Below are 15,149 nucleotides of genomic sequence, written 5' to 3'. Positions count from 1 at the left end.
AAAAGTGACTTATTTCTTCTTTCTACTATTCCACTCTATTATGGAGTTTACAGTGTAGTCAATTGAGATGTAATCCCTTATTTTGATAAGTAACAAAAGAACTCTTTAGAGAGGTGCTCGCCACTATAATTAAATTGCAGTAACTTAATATATTTTCTTGGTGCTTCTCCGTTTCAAGTCTTAAAACCTTGAATTACTTAATTCATTAAGACTTACGGTGCATTAAATAAATATATTAATATTTTGAGTAATTATTTATGAACGTCACAAAAATACTCAAAATTATCTCTTACCAGTATGTTCATTTAACCATACAAATCAGAAGGGATTCATTCTAGCTTATCATTAGCTTTATTTTCTTTTGAAGGGAAACAATCTTTAGTCAAATTTCCTTTCAAACAGGATCTACAAGTTGGTAGTGCCTCTATTTTCAATGAACCTTAATGTCCATCCTTGACCAACTTGAAATCCTATCCAGATTAATATGACTTAGACAAAAGTGTACAAATAAGTTTTTCTCAATTTTTGAAGAATATATTCTCTTATGAGGTAGTCTAATATTGTTCTGTTTAGGAGAGACATTAATATACAATAACAAGGTCATGAATTCATGTACCACAAGTGATAAAATATTTATCAAGCTCAATAACTCAAGAGTTATTCGAAAAAGAAAACAAATATCCATCTCTTATTTTGCTCAGAAACCGGAATTAAATTCCTTCTAACAAAAGGTACATATATCGCATCATTTAAATTAATGTCTTATCACTAAAAGAAAATTTTAACAAATAATACGACAAATTGCATGAAGTCATTATGGAGTTGAGATAAAAATATTAAATAGATCATAATAAGTCAAAACATTGAATAGTAAAATTCAGACTACATTCAATATTTATATACATACATGCATCTCGAATAATAAATTTTGATGGGAAAAGAATCATTCATGCAAAGTATATTATATAATGCAAGAATTATACAATCCAAAAATAAATAGAACCAACTCAAATGGAGAGTATACTATTATTTTCAGTCAATTGTATATAACCTTATAATACAAAAATTTTAAACACACTACACATATATGTATTCATGCATCTTGAATAGAAAATTTTGATGGGAAAAGAACTACTCATGCAACTATCACGACCCAATTTCCCCCTCCGTGTGACGTCGTGACGGCACCTAGTCTCTACAACTAGGTAAGCCTAACATTTTTGCAGAATATTGAAATAAAAATATAAATTTAACCAATTATTCAAAAATACACAACAAATCCCAAAACCTGGAACATCAGGAATCACAAACTACAGAAGGAAAAATCTAGTGTCTCTATATATCAGAATCTAACAAGGAAAAATACAGAAGATAATGGACATGAGAAAGAGTAGAAGGGGACTCCGAGGTCTGCGGACGTGGCAGATATACCTTGAAGACTTCAAAGCTGTCTCGGCTCACTGATAGTGAGGCTGATAAAGTAAACCTAGATCTGCACACGAAAAATATATGCAGAGAGTAGCATGAGTACACCACAATCGGTACCCAGTAAGTGTCAAGCCTAACCTCGGTCGAGTAGTGACGAGGTCAGGTCAGGGCTCTACTGGTAAATATATATAATAAAACAATATAGAGTGTAATACCGCAATAAAATAAAGGCTGAAATTTAACAACAATGAAATCATAGAAGGTAACAGCTTAGTATACCGAAACACAACAGGAGATCTCCCGAGATACCGTCTCGTAGTCCCAAACGTAAATGTGCAGGGGGATCTCACGGAATACCGTTCCGTAGTCCCAAAGTAAATATGCAGGGGGATCTCCCAGAATACCGTTCCGTAATCCCAAAGTAAATGTGCAGGGGGGATCTCCCGGAATACCGTTCCGTAGTCCCAAAGTAAATGTGCAGGGGGATCTCCCGGAATACCGTTCCGTAGTCCCAAAGTAAATATGCAATACAGGGAGATCTCCCGAAATACCGTTCCGTAGTCCCAAAGTAAATATGCAGCGCGAATGATAGAAATGAAACTACATCACGAAGTTCTTACAATTTAGACTAAGTACCAGTCAGGGAAGAAGCAGGAAATTCACTAAGCATGTTGCACATAATTCACATAAACAATTAAGACACGTAGACATGTTGTATTAGACTAAACATGATAGCTACATATATTGGAATAACCCAATTAAGAATGAGAATAGATTAGTGCTCATTAAAATGGTATAACTCAAAATAACAGGAAAACATGTTGCTGCTTACTAAGAAAAATCGGGTTTTACCACAACTAGCCCGTGTACATACTCGTCACCTCACGTATACGGCGCTCACATAACACAATAGTTTCAAATCTTAAGAGGATTTCCCCCACACAAAGTTAGGCAAGTCACTTACCTCGAACCAAGCTCAATCAATCGGTCACAATACCTTTTCCACGAATATCCGGCCCCGAATGGACCAAATCTAGACAAAAGCAATTACATATCATAAATACAACAATAATAGACTCATCTAATTAATGAAATCAACACTTTAACAAAAATCCCAAAATTAACTCAAATATTATCCGTGGGAACCACGTCTCGGAATCGGGTAAACGTTACAAAATAGGAAGGCCCATTCCACCACGAGTCTAACCATATCAATTTTACTAAAATCCGACACCGGATGGTCCTCCAAATCCACAATTCAAACTCTCAAATCCCTAGCCTCCAACTTCCAATTTTCACCTTAAATACACACTAACTGGGTGGGAAAATACATGGGGAAGCATGATTATTGATCAAAAATAAGCACAAGGGACTTACCTCAAGAAATCCCTCGAAAATGCTCTCAAACATCGCCGTAAACCGAGTTGCAAAGTCCAAAAATGACAAAAATCGCGAAGCCCTTCGGTTTTAACCACTGCCCAGGTATTTCCGCACCTGCGGAACCTGGGCTCGCACCTGCGGGTGCGCTTGTGAGTAAATTGTGCGCATCTGCACAATTCACTTGCCCCCTGCCTTCGCACCTGCGATGAAAGGGTCGCATCTGCGCGTGCGCGCCTGCGGAATCCCCTTCCACTTCTGCGGAGCTTGCGCACCTGCGAAGACCCCTAATGCATCTGCGGGCATCCCAGATGCAGAAAACACCTCGCACATGCGACCACTGGCACTCCTCCATTTTCCCGCTTCTGCGCCAATTTGCTCGCACCTACGGGCAGCCTTGCGCAGGTGCGATTACAGCAGAATCAGCAAAAGCACCAGATTTTCCTAAGTCCAATTTCATTCCGTTAAGCATCCGAAACACACCCGAGGCCCCCGGGACCTCAACCAAACCTACCAATAAATCCTATAACACGATACGAACTTAGCCGAGCTCTCAAATCATATCAAACAACTCTAAAATCACAAATCACCCTCCAATTCAAACTTAAAGAACTTGAAACTTCAAAATTCTACAACCGATGCTGAAACCTATCAAATCACGTCTGATTGACCTAAAATTTTGCGCATAAGTCATAATCAACATTACGGACCTACTCCAACTTCCGAAATCGGAAAACGACCCCGATATCAAAAATTTCACTACCGGCCCAAAACTCCAAAAATTTGACTTTCGCCATTTCAAGCCTAAATGAGCTGCGGACCTCCAAAACACAATCCGGACACGCCCCTAAACCCAAAATCACCTAACGGAGCTAACGGAACCGACGAAATTCCATTTTGGAGTCATATTCACACAGCTCTGACTACGGTCCAAATCCTAAGGTTTAAGCTCTCATTTAGGGACTAAGTGTCCCAAAACACTCCGAAACTCAAAACCAATCATCCCGGCAAGTCACAATAGTAGAAATAGATATGGGGAAAGCATTTAATAGTGGTTCGGGGCTCTAACTCTCAAAACGACCGGTCGGGTCGTTACATCCTCCCCCTCTTAAAACAATCATTCGTCCTGGAACGAGCATAGAGACATACCTGAAGTGGTGAAAAGATGAGGATAACGGCTGCGCATATCCTGCTTGGTCTCCCAAGTCGCCTCCTCGACCGGTTGTCCCCTCCAATGAACCTTCACGGAAGCAATGTTCTTTGATCTTGGCTTCCTGACCTGCCTGTCTAAAATAGCCACTCACTCCTCAACATAAGATTGATCCTTGTCCAATTGAACTAAGCTGAAATCCAACACATGGGACGGATCACCGAAATACTTTCGGAGCATAGAAACATGGAATACCGGATGAACTCCTGCTAGACTGGGAGGCAAGGCAAGCTCATAAGCAACCTCCCCAATTCGACGCAACACCTCAAATAGACCAATGAACCTTGGGCTCAGCTTGCCCTTCTTTCCAAACCTCATAATGCCCTTCATAGGCGAAACCCGGAGCAAGACTCTCTCTCCAACCATGAATGCCACATCGCGAATCTTCCGGTCCATATAACTCTTCTGTCTGGACTGGGCTATACAAAGTCTATCCTGAATCACCTTCACGTTTTCTAAGGCATCCTGAACCAAGTCCGTACCCAATAATCTGGCCTCATCGGGTTCGAACCAACCCACTGGGGACCGACACTGCCTACCGTACAGAGCCTCATACGGTGCCATCTGAATGTTGGACTGATAACTGTTATTGTAAGCAAACTCCGCAAGTGGCAAGAACTGGTCCCAAGAACCCCCAAAATCTATCACACACGCACGGAGCATATCCTCTAATATCTGAATAGTACGCTCGGACTATCCGTCCGTCTGAGGGTGAAATGTTGTGCTCAACTCAACCCTAGTACCCAACTCGTATTGTACAACTCTCTAGAATCGTGATGTAAACTGCGTACCCCGGTCAGAGATAATAGATACTGGTACGCCATGAAGCCTGACGATCTCACGGATGTAGATTCGAGCTAGCTGCTCGGAAGAATAGGTAGTTATCACTGGAATGAAATGAGCCAACTTGGTCAACCTATCCACAATCACCCAAACTACATCAAACCTTCGCTGAGTCCGTGGGAGTCCAACAACGAAATCCATAATGATCCGCTCCCATTTCCACTCCGGAATCTCTAACTTCTGAAGCAATCCACCTGGTCGTTGATGCTCATATTTTATCTACTGGCAATTCAGACATCGAGCCACATACTTTACTATGTTCTTCTTCATTCTCCTCCACCAGTAATGTTGTTTCAAGCCCTGATACATCTTTGTGACACCCGGATGAATAGAGTACCGCGAACTGTGAGCCTCCTGGAAAATTAACTCACGTTGGGCACACATAACCTGCCCTGCATCCTCAATGCACCATCATCTCCAATAGTGATCTCCTTAGCATCACCGTGCTAGACCGTGTCCTTAAGTACAAGCAGATGGGGGTCATCATACTGACGCTCCCTGATACGATCATAAAGAGAAGACCGAGAGACCACACAAGCCAATACTCGATTCAGCTCAGAAATATCCAGCCTCACAAACTGGCTGGCTAAGTCCTGAACATCCAACGCCAATGGCCTCTCTACTGCTGGTATTTATGCTAAACTCCCTAAACTCTCTGTCCGGTGACTCAAAGCATCGGCCACCACATTGGCCTTCCCAGAGTGGTACAAAATAGTGATATCATAATCCTTAAGTAGCTCCAACCACCTCCGCTGACGTAAGTTAAGATCTTTCTGCTTAAACAGATGCTGCAAACTTCGATGATCGGTGTAAATCTCACAAGGAACACCGTACAAATAATGCCGCCATATCTTCAAGGCATGAACTGCTAACTCAAGGTCGTGGACAGGATAGTTCTTTTCATGCACCTTCAGCTTTCTGGACGTGTAGGCAATCACCTTACCGTCCTGCATCAACACCGCGCCAAGACCAATCCGCGATGCATTACAATATACAGTATAAGACCCCGAACCTGTAGGTAATTCCAATACTGGGGCTGTAGTCAAAGCTGTCTTGAGCTTCTGAAAGCTCTCCTCACATTCCTTTGTCCACCTGAACGGAGCACCCTTCTGGGTCAGCCTGGTCATAGGAGCTGCAATAGATGAGAATCCCTCTACAAAGTGATAGTAATACCCCGCCAAACCAAGAAAACTCCGGATCTCTGTAGCTGAGGACGGTCTGGGCCAACTCTGCACTACTTCAATCTTCTTTGGATCCACCTGAATCCCCTTACTCGATATTATATGACACAAGAATGCCATTGAGTCTAGCCAAAACTCACACTTTGAAAATTTTGCATATAACTTCTTTTCTTTCAAGGTCTGAAGTGCAGTCCTCAGGTGCTGCTCATGATCCTCCCAACTCCGGGAGTATATCAGAATGTCGTCAATAAGCACAATGACGAATGAGTCAAGACAGGGCCGAAACACACTGTGCATCAAGTGCATGAAAGTTGTTGGGGCATTGGTCAGCCCAAAAGATATCACAAGAAACTCATAGTGACCATATCTGGTCCTGAAAGCAGTCTTCAGGATATCCGGCTCCCAAATCTTCAATTGATGATAACCTGAACGTAAGTCAATCTTAGAAAACACCCTGGCACCCTGTAACTGATCAAATAAGTCATCAATACGAGGCAATGGATACCTGTTCTTCACTGTGACTTTGTTCAACTGGTGGTAATCAATACACATCCGCATAGAACCATCCTTCTTCTTCACAAATAAGACAGGAGCACCCCAAGGTGACACACTGGGCTGAATGAAGCCTTTATCAAGCAATTCCTGTAACTGCTCTTTCAACTCCTTCAATTCAGGAGGAGACATACGATATGGAGAAATAGAGATAGGTTGAGTGCCCGGCAACAAATCAATGCCAAAATCAATATCTTTGTCGGGTGGCATGCCCGAAAGATCAGCTGGAAACACATCTGGAAAGTCCCTCACTACTGGAACTGACTCAACTGTAAGGGTATCAATACTGACATCTCTCACATAAGCTAGATACACATCACACCCCTTCTCAACCATTCATTGAGCTTTAAGAAAAGAAATAACTCTGCTAGAAGTATACTCTAAGGTACCTCTCCACTCTAATTGCGGTAAACCTCGCATAGCCAGTGTCACGGTTTTAGCGTGACAATCAAGAATAGCGTAATGGGGCGACAACCAGTCCATGCCCAAAATAATATCAAAGTCCACCATGCTGAGCAATAATAAATCGGCTCTGGTCTCAAAACCACTAAGAGCAATCAAACACGACCGATACACGGGGTCCACAACAAGAGAATCTCCCACAAGAGTAGATACATAAATAGGGGAACTCAAAGAATCCCGAGGTACGCCCAAATACGGAGCAAAATAAGAGGACACATAAGAATATGTAGATCCTGGGTCAAATAATACTGACGCATATCTATGACAGACCGGAATAATACCTGTCATGACAGAATCAGAAGCAATTTCCTCTGTACGAGCAGGAAGTGCATAATATCCGGCCTGGCCTCCCCCTCTAGGGCAACCTCTACCTCCCCGACCTCCATCTCGAGCTGGTTGAGCAGGTGGGGTGGTAGCTGGTGCTGTAATCATAGCCTGAGGACCCGGTGGAGCACGTTGTGGCTGAAAAGTCTGTGGAGGTGCACCCCTCCTAATCCTGGGGCAATCCCTCACCATGTGGCGAGTGTCTCCACACTCAAAACAAGCTCTGGGAGGGCGTGGCTGATGTGATTAGCTCGGGCCAGGTCTGCTGGATTGGCCGCTAAGAACACCCCATGCAGGAGGCACACTAGATATTGGCGGTGCATAATAAGGCTCTTGGGGTCTAGAAGGAGCTGGAACACCACTGGAGGCTGGAAGAGCTGAATGAATGGGGCGGCTCACATAACCCCTACCATGGTGAGCTGCTGGGCATGAGCTCCAGAATAATAACCGGCCTCTCGAGACCTCTTGGCCTCCCTCTCCTCTTTATCCCGGGCAAACATGCCCTCGAATCTCCTGGCAATACCCACAACCTACTGATAAGAAATATCCATCTCCAACTCCCTGGCCATACTACTCCGGATCCTAGGATGGAGACCCTCAATAAACCATCGAACCCTCTCTCAAACTGTGGAAACTAAGGCCGGTGCATGTCGGGCCAAATCACTGAAGCGAACTGCATACTCTGACACAGTCATAGCACCCTGGCGCAGCTGCTCAAACTCCACGCGCTATGAGTCCCTGAGGCTTTGAGGGACATACTCTCTCAAAAACATGTCCGAGAATGGAGTCCATATAAGTGAAGCTGCCTCAGCCGGACTGCTCAACTCATAAGCACGCCACCACTGATAGGCTGCTCCTCTAAGCTGGAATATGGTAAAAGAAACCCCGCTCGTCTCCGCTACGCCTATAGTATGGAGAATACGATGACACTCCTCCAGAAAACCCTGAGCATCATCTGTAGCCAATCCGCTGAAAGTAGGTGAGTGGTACTTCTTGTACCTCTCAAGTCTGAGCTGCTCCGCCTCAGAAGCTGTTGCCCTAACCTCGGGCTGAGCTGGAGCTATCGGTGCATTGGTACAATCTCTGGAACTTGGTCGACCTGAACCCGCTGCTCTAGAGTACCGGCGACGGAATTTTATGCTCCTCCCCTGGCCTGAGATGTGGCAGGATCAAGTGGAATCAATCCAGCCTGAGCTAATGTGCTGAACATACTCAGAAACTGGGCTAGAGTCTCCTAGAGGGTTGGTGCATCAATAGGTATCTCAGGTGTCTGCCCTCCAGCTTGAGCTACTAGGGGCTCCTCTGTAGCAGCTCGTACGGGTGCTCTGGCTGCACCACGTGGACGTCCTCGGCCTCTACCCCGGCTCCGGCCTCTCGCGGCTCTAGCAGGAGGCGCGGGTGCCTGTTCATCAGATCCGCTTGTACGTGTCCTCACCATCTGTGAGAGAATAGAATACAGAAATTTAGAATCTCTGAAGTCAACAAATTTTCGCACGACAAGGAATCAAAGTAGTGAAATTATACTAATAGTTCCATAGCCTCCCGAAGATAAGTACAGACGTCTCTGTACCGATCCACGAGACTCTAATAAGTCGGTTTGCGACACACGACACCTACGAACCTAGAGCTTTGATACCAACTTGTCACGACCCAATTTTTCCCTCCGTGTGACTTCGTGACGGCACCTAGTCTCTACAACTAGGTAAGCCTAACATTTTTGCAGTATTGAAATAAAAATATAAATTTAACCAATTATTCAAAAATACACAACAAATCCCGAAACCCGAAACATCGTGAATCACAAACTACAGAAGGAAAAATCTAGTGTCTCTATACATCAGAATCTAACAAGGAAAAATAGAGAAGATAATGGACATGAGAAAGAGTAGAAGGGGACGCTGAGGTCTGCGGACGCGGCAGATATACCTTGAAGTCTCCAAAGCTATCCTGGCTCACTGATAGTGCGGCTGATAAGGAACACCTGGATCTGCACACGAAAAATATGTGCAGAGAGTAGCATGAGTACACCACAATCGGTACCCAATAAGTGTCAAGCCTAACCTCGGTCGAGTAGTGACGAGGTCAGGTCAGGGCCCTACTGGTAAAAATATATAATAAAATAATATAGAGTGTAATACCGCAATAAAATAAAGGCTGAAATTTAACAACAATGAAATCATAAAAGGTAACAGCTTAGTACATCGAAACATAACAGGGGATCTCCCAAGATACCATCTCGTAGTCCCAAACGTAAATGTGCAGGAGGATCTCCCGGAATACCGTTCCGTAGTCCCAAAGTAAATGTGCAGAGGGATCTCCCGAAATACCGTTTCGTAGTCCCAGAGTAAATATGCAGGAGAATCTCCTGAAATACCGTTCCGTAGTCCCAAAGTAAATGTGCAGGAGAATCTCCCGGAATACCGTTCCGTAGTCCCAAAGTAAATATGCAGTACAGGAAAATCTCCCGAAATACCGTTCCGTAGTCCCAAAGTAAATATGCAGCGCGAATGATAGAAATGCAACTACATCACGAAGTTCTTACAATATAGACTAAGTACCAGTCAGGAAGAAGCAGGAAATTCACTAAGCATGTTGCACATAATTCACATAAATAATTAAGGCACGTAGACATGTTGTATTAGACTAAACATGATAGCTACACATATTGGAATAACTCAATTAAGAATGAGAATAGATTAGTACTCATCAAAATGGTATAACTCAAAATAACAGGAAAACATGTTGCTGCTTGGTAAGAAAAATCAGGTTTTACCACAACTAGCCCGTGTACGTATTCGTCACCTCACGTACACGACGCTCACATAACACAATGGTTTTAAATCTTAAGGGGATTTCCCCCACACAAAGTTAGGCAAGCCGCTTACCTCGAACCAAGCTCAATCAATCGGTCACAATACCTTTCCCACGAATATCCGGCCTTGAATGGCCCAAATCTAGCCAAAAGCAATTACATATCATAAATACAACAATAATAGACTCATCTAATTAATGAAATCAACACTTTAACAAAAATCCCGAAATTAACTCAAAAATTGTCTGTGGGACTCATGTCTCGGAATCGGGTAAAAGTTACAAAATAGGAAGGCCCATTCCACCACGAGTCTAACCATATCAATTTTACTAAAATCCGATACCAGATGGTCCTCAAAATCCACAATTCAAAGTCCCAAATCCCTAGCCTCCAACTTTCAATTTCCACCTTAAATACATACTAACTAGGTGGAAAAATACATTGGGAAGCATGATTATTGATCAAAAATAAGTACAAGGGACTTACCTCAAGAAATCCCTCGAAAATGCTCTCAAAAATCGCCCTAAACCGAGTTGCAAAGTCCAAAAATGACAAAAATCACGAAGCCCTTCGGTTTTAACCACTGCCCAGGTATTTTCGCACCTGCGGAACCTGGGCTCGCACCTGCGGGTGCGCTTGTGCGGAAATTGTGCGCATCTGCGCTATTCACTTGCCCCCCTGCCTTCTCACCTGCGATGAAAGGGTCGCATCTGCGCGTGCACGCCTGCGGAATTCCCTTCCACTTCTTCGGACCTTGCGCACCTGCGAAGACCCCTAACGCATCTGTGGGGACCGCAGATGCAGAAAACACCTCGCACCTGCGACCCCTGGCACTCCTCCATTTTCCCGCTTCTGCGCCAATTTGCTCGCACCTGCGGGCAGCCTTGCGCAGGTGCGATTACAGAAGAACCAGCAAAAGCACCAGATTTTTCTAAGTCCAAGTTCATTCCATTAAGCATCCGAAACACACCCGAGGCCCCTTGGACCTCAACCAAACCTACCAATAAATCCTATAACACCATACGAACTTCGTCGAGCTCTAAAATCACATCAAACAATGCTAAAATCACGAATCACCCTCCAATTCAAACTTAAAGAACTTGCTCCAAAATCACGAATCACCCTCCAAAATCACCTAACGGAGCTAACGGAACCGACAGAATTCCATTCCAGAGTCTTCTTCACACAGTTCCGATTACGGTCCAAATTCTAAGGCTTAAGTTCTCATTTAGGGACTAAGTGTCCCAAAACACTCTGAAACTCAAAACCAATCATCCCGACAAGTCACAATAGCAGAAATAGATATGGGGAAAGCAGTTAATAGGGGTTCAGGGCTCTAACTCTCAAAATGACAGGCCGGGTCGTTACAGCAACATGCATATGTAATACTAGATTATTCACTCCAATAAATTAAAACAGACCCAGCTCAGATGGAGAGTATAGCGTTAATTTAAGTCAAGTGAACATCATAATTAATAGCTCTAGTTTCGTCGATCCAACATGTCTACTCAGATGGAGAGTAAGTACATGATATCAATAAATAGTATTTCACCAGTGAGCTTGCAATAAATTTATCCGATATGGAGGAAGACCTAAAGTCGAAGCGTAAATTTATACTCACTTGAAATTAATAGTGAGAGACCATAGAAATATATTTTTATCTCCACTTAATCATGATTGTATTTTAGTTACAAAATTGATTCAACCCTTAAACTTAGATAGAGAGTTAATACAAGTTATCAATAACTAGTAACTATACTCAGTGAGTTCATAATAAATTTATCCGATATGGAGGAAGACCTAATGTCAACGCGTAAATTTATTATTTCACTATAAATAAAAAATAGAGACCATAGGGGTTAATTCCTATCACCACTTTATCACAACCACGAACTTTTCTTTGAGGATTAAGTTCCAGAATTAAAAAAAATGCTCAAACCCCCATTTAAACAGTCTTAAAATGCTAAAATTAATGTTTTTCACTGAATAGTAGTGAGTATTGATCACTGGGTTATTTCTGATAAACTTACCAAATTTCAGATCAATCGGAGATCGTTAAAATCACAATCTCCAAAAATTGCAACCAAATTTGGAAAATCACCATTTTAAGCATATTTTTTTAAGAATTTAAAATATGACCTACATTCTTATCATATACCAATTCATGTCAAATCAACATGTGTTATCATGTTCCAGATTAGACATAAATAAAATAATTTAAAGAATGACTTTTCGTATGTAAATCACATTTTAATCCGCCAAACCTCCAAAAAAACTCATCTAAACGATCCTCAATCGTCAAAATACAATGGGATTCACTGCATAACAGTGAGTTCTTCTTAACTGGTCGTTTCCGATGATCCTACCGAATTTCAGGTCATTCAGAGATCGTGAAATTCACGATCGCCAAAAACTAGACCAAATTCGAATAAATTATTTTTGGCGTATTTAGGATTAAATCCATGTGATTTGCATTCTTGCTATATATCATATCAAGTTAAATCACCATGTTTCAGATTTAACACAAATATAGCCGATATATAAAGAATAATTTTTCATATTTATAACAAATTCAATTTAATAAACTGCTTGTAAACTCATCTAAACGACCTCAAAATGCCGAAAAACAGCATGATTCACTGCATAGCAGTGAGTTTTTCTCACTAGATCGTTTTCGTTGAACCTACCAAGTTTCAGGTCAATCGAAGTTCGCCAAATTCATGACCACCAGCCTGTAACCAAACTCGGAGAATAACCGTTTTAAGTAGTTTCATGAATTAAAATAAATATGATATTGATTTTCATTCTCCTTATAATTATACTATGAGCTCAAGGCATATATATTATGTTCTTCCTATTTCTAGGATACATAATATCTCCTTTTGCAATAAATTATCATTTTATTAAATACACAAGAACCTAAGATATTATATTTTCTCTCGTTCGACGAAAATCCCAATATCTCTTCTCATGGGTGGAGTTGGTCTCACTAGTACCCAAAGATAAAAGTCATTTTCTAGTTAAGAACCTCCACCACTAATGTAAATTTATCAAGGATAATTTTCACATGGTATATTAAGCAGATTTTAATGACTCAAATAAATAGACCATTTTGTGGATCTTACTTATTAATCATAATGCTCGATCCATGAATAGACATAATTTCACATGTACAAATTTATTAAGAATTTTTCATGAATTAAAATAAACAAACCACTTTAGTGGTAACTATTTATTACTCACAAAATTCTCAATTTTCAAGTGAATATACATATAGCTCATAAAATTATTTTATGGCAGAATATTGACCATAACTTAAAAGCCATACCAACAATATAAAACTCATACAAAATACTGTCATATTTCACTTAATTACAACCTCCAACCATAGAACATTTTTTTTTCATTGAAAATCCAAGACTAGTAATCACGTAGGGCATGAAAACATAAACTAAAATTTGAGAAAAACTTTTATGCACAAATATGCCAAACGCACCAATCATTAGTTATCCACGATATCAAACAGAGGATTTCACTTTCTTACAAAATAATTATATCATCATACAATATCAAGTATACCTTGTAAGACCTGGTCAATAAAATCCTACACTTCTATTATTGAATTTAATACAACAACACGTCTATTTACTAATAGCTAATGTGTAAACCCATCGTATCACCAGTATTTAATCATGGAGACCATGGGGAGTCACCTCCACCACCATTGAATTAAAACGAATTAAAATTATTGAGAAATAATTTTCAGAAAATACAAAAACGTCCAACACAGTCCAAACGACCTCAAAACGCCGAAAAACACCATGATTCATTGCTAAAGCAGTGAGTTTTTCTCACCACACCGTTTCCGATGGACCCATCAAATTTCAGCTCAATCGGAGTCTGTCAAGTTCGCTGACCTCCGAAAATACCGGCAATTCGGTCAAAATCAGGTTTTGCATTTTTCTAGGGTTTACCAAAAAAAAATCCAGATCATCCCAATCAAAAATCAATAAAAACAGATATCTCATGATTACAAGAATAATCCAATTTTTTTTGCACAGTTAATTTACAAAACAGCAGTGCAGTTTTTCAGAAAATCACATATACATGAAATTCAAAAACGCACATAAATATAATATTCTTGTTTCATGAAAAACTTAGTTATCTAATTAGATGTGAGTGGGCTCTGATATCAATTGAAGGATAATAATAAGCAGCGGAAGCAACCCCAGTATCAAAATCACATGTAATCTAGACTACTAGCATAAACGGGATTTTACGGGTTACCTCTTGAAGCGTGAACAAAGCTCCTATATTACGTGAGCCTCAAATTCCATAGCAACTCAATGAATTCTCCATCATCAGCATGATAAAGATTCGCGAACATTCTACGGTCTTCTACTGTGTTACCCAAATAATATCCGAAAATAGTAATTTCGTGTGGGCGAAATTTTCTAGAAAAAAGGCTGAAAATTCCGGCCACCTTGTTCTGCCTCCTCTAGGTGGAAAACCTTATGTATTTATAGCACAAGTTTTAAGGGTTAAAACCCTTTTCCAAAACTTGTTGGGTTTTCTTTTCCACTAGAAAAAGGATTCCTTTATTTCATATTATTTAGGCACAGCATGGACCACATAATTTAATTAACAAGGCTTCCAATTATGAAATTAATTTTTAATTTTCAAAATTAATATCCACCATAATTAATTACGAATTATTCCACTAAAATTCGTAATTGCACTCCTTATTCAATTTCGAAATTCATCCATTAAATCTTATTTAACTCCTCATGTTAAGATTCAGATACTAATTAATTAAATTAAATTACTGACGATTTAATTTATTAATTATTTCCTTTAGACTTTCGATAAACTTATTTCATGTGTCGGATATAAAATTCACCGGCCGGGTTTACACATGAAAACTTATAAGCTTTCATAAAGGTGTATCATCAATCTCTAA

This window comes from Nicotiana tabacum, chromosome 13 (assembly GCF_000715075.1).
Source record: "Nicotiana tabacum cultivar K326 chromosome 13, ASM71507v2, whole genome shotgun sequence".
Taxonomy (NCBI): Eukaryota; Viridiplantae; Streptophyta; class Magnoliopsida; order Solanales; family Solanaceae; genus Nicotiana; species Nicotiana tabacum.
This window is presented reverse-complemented; position numbering follows the sequence as displayed.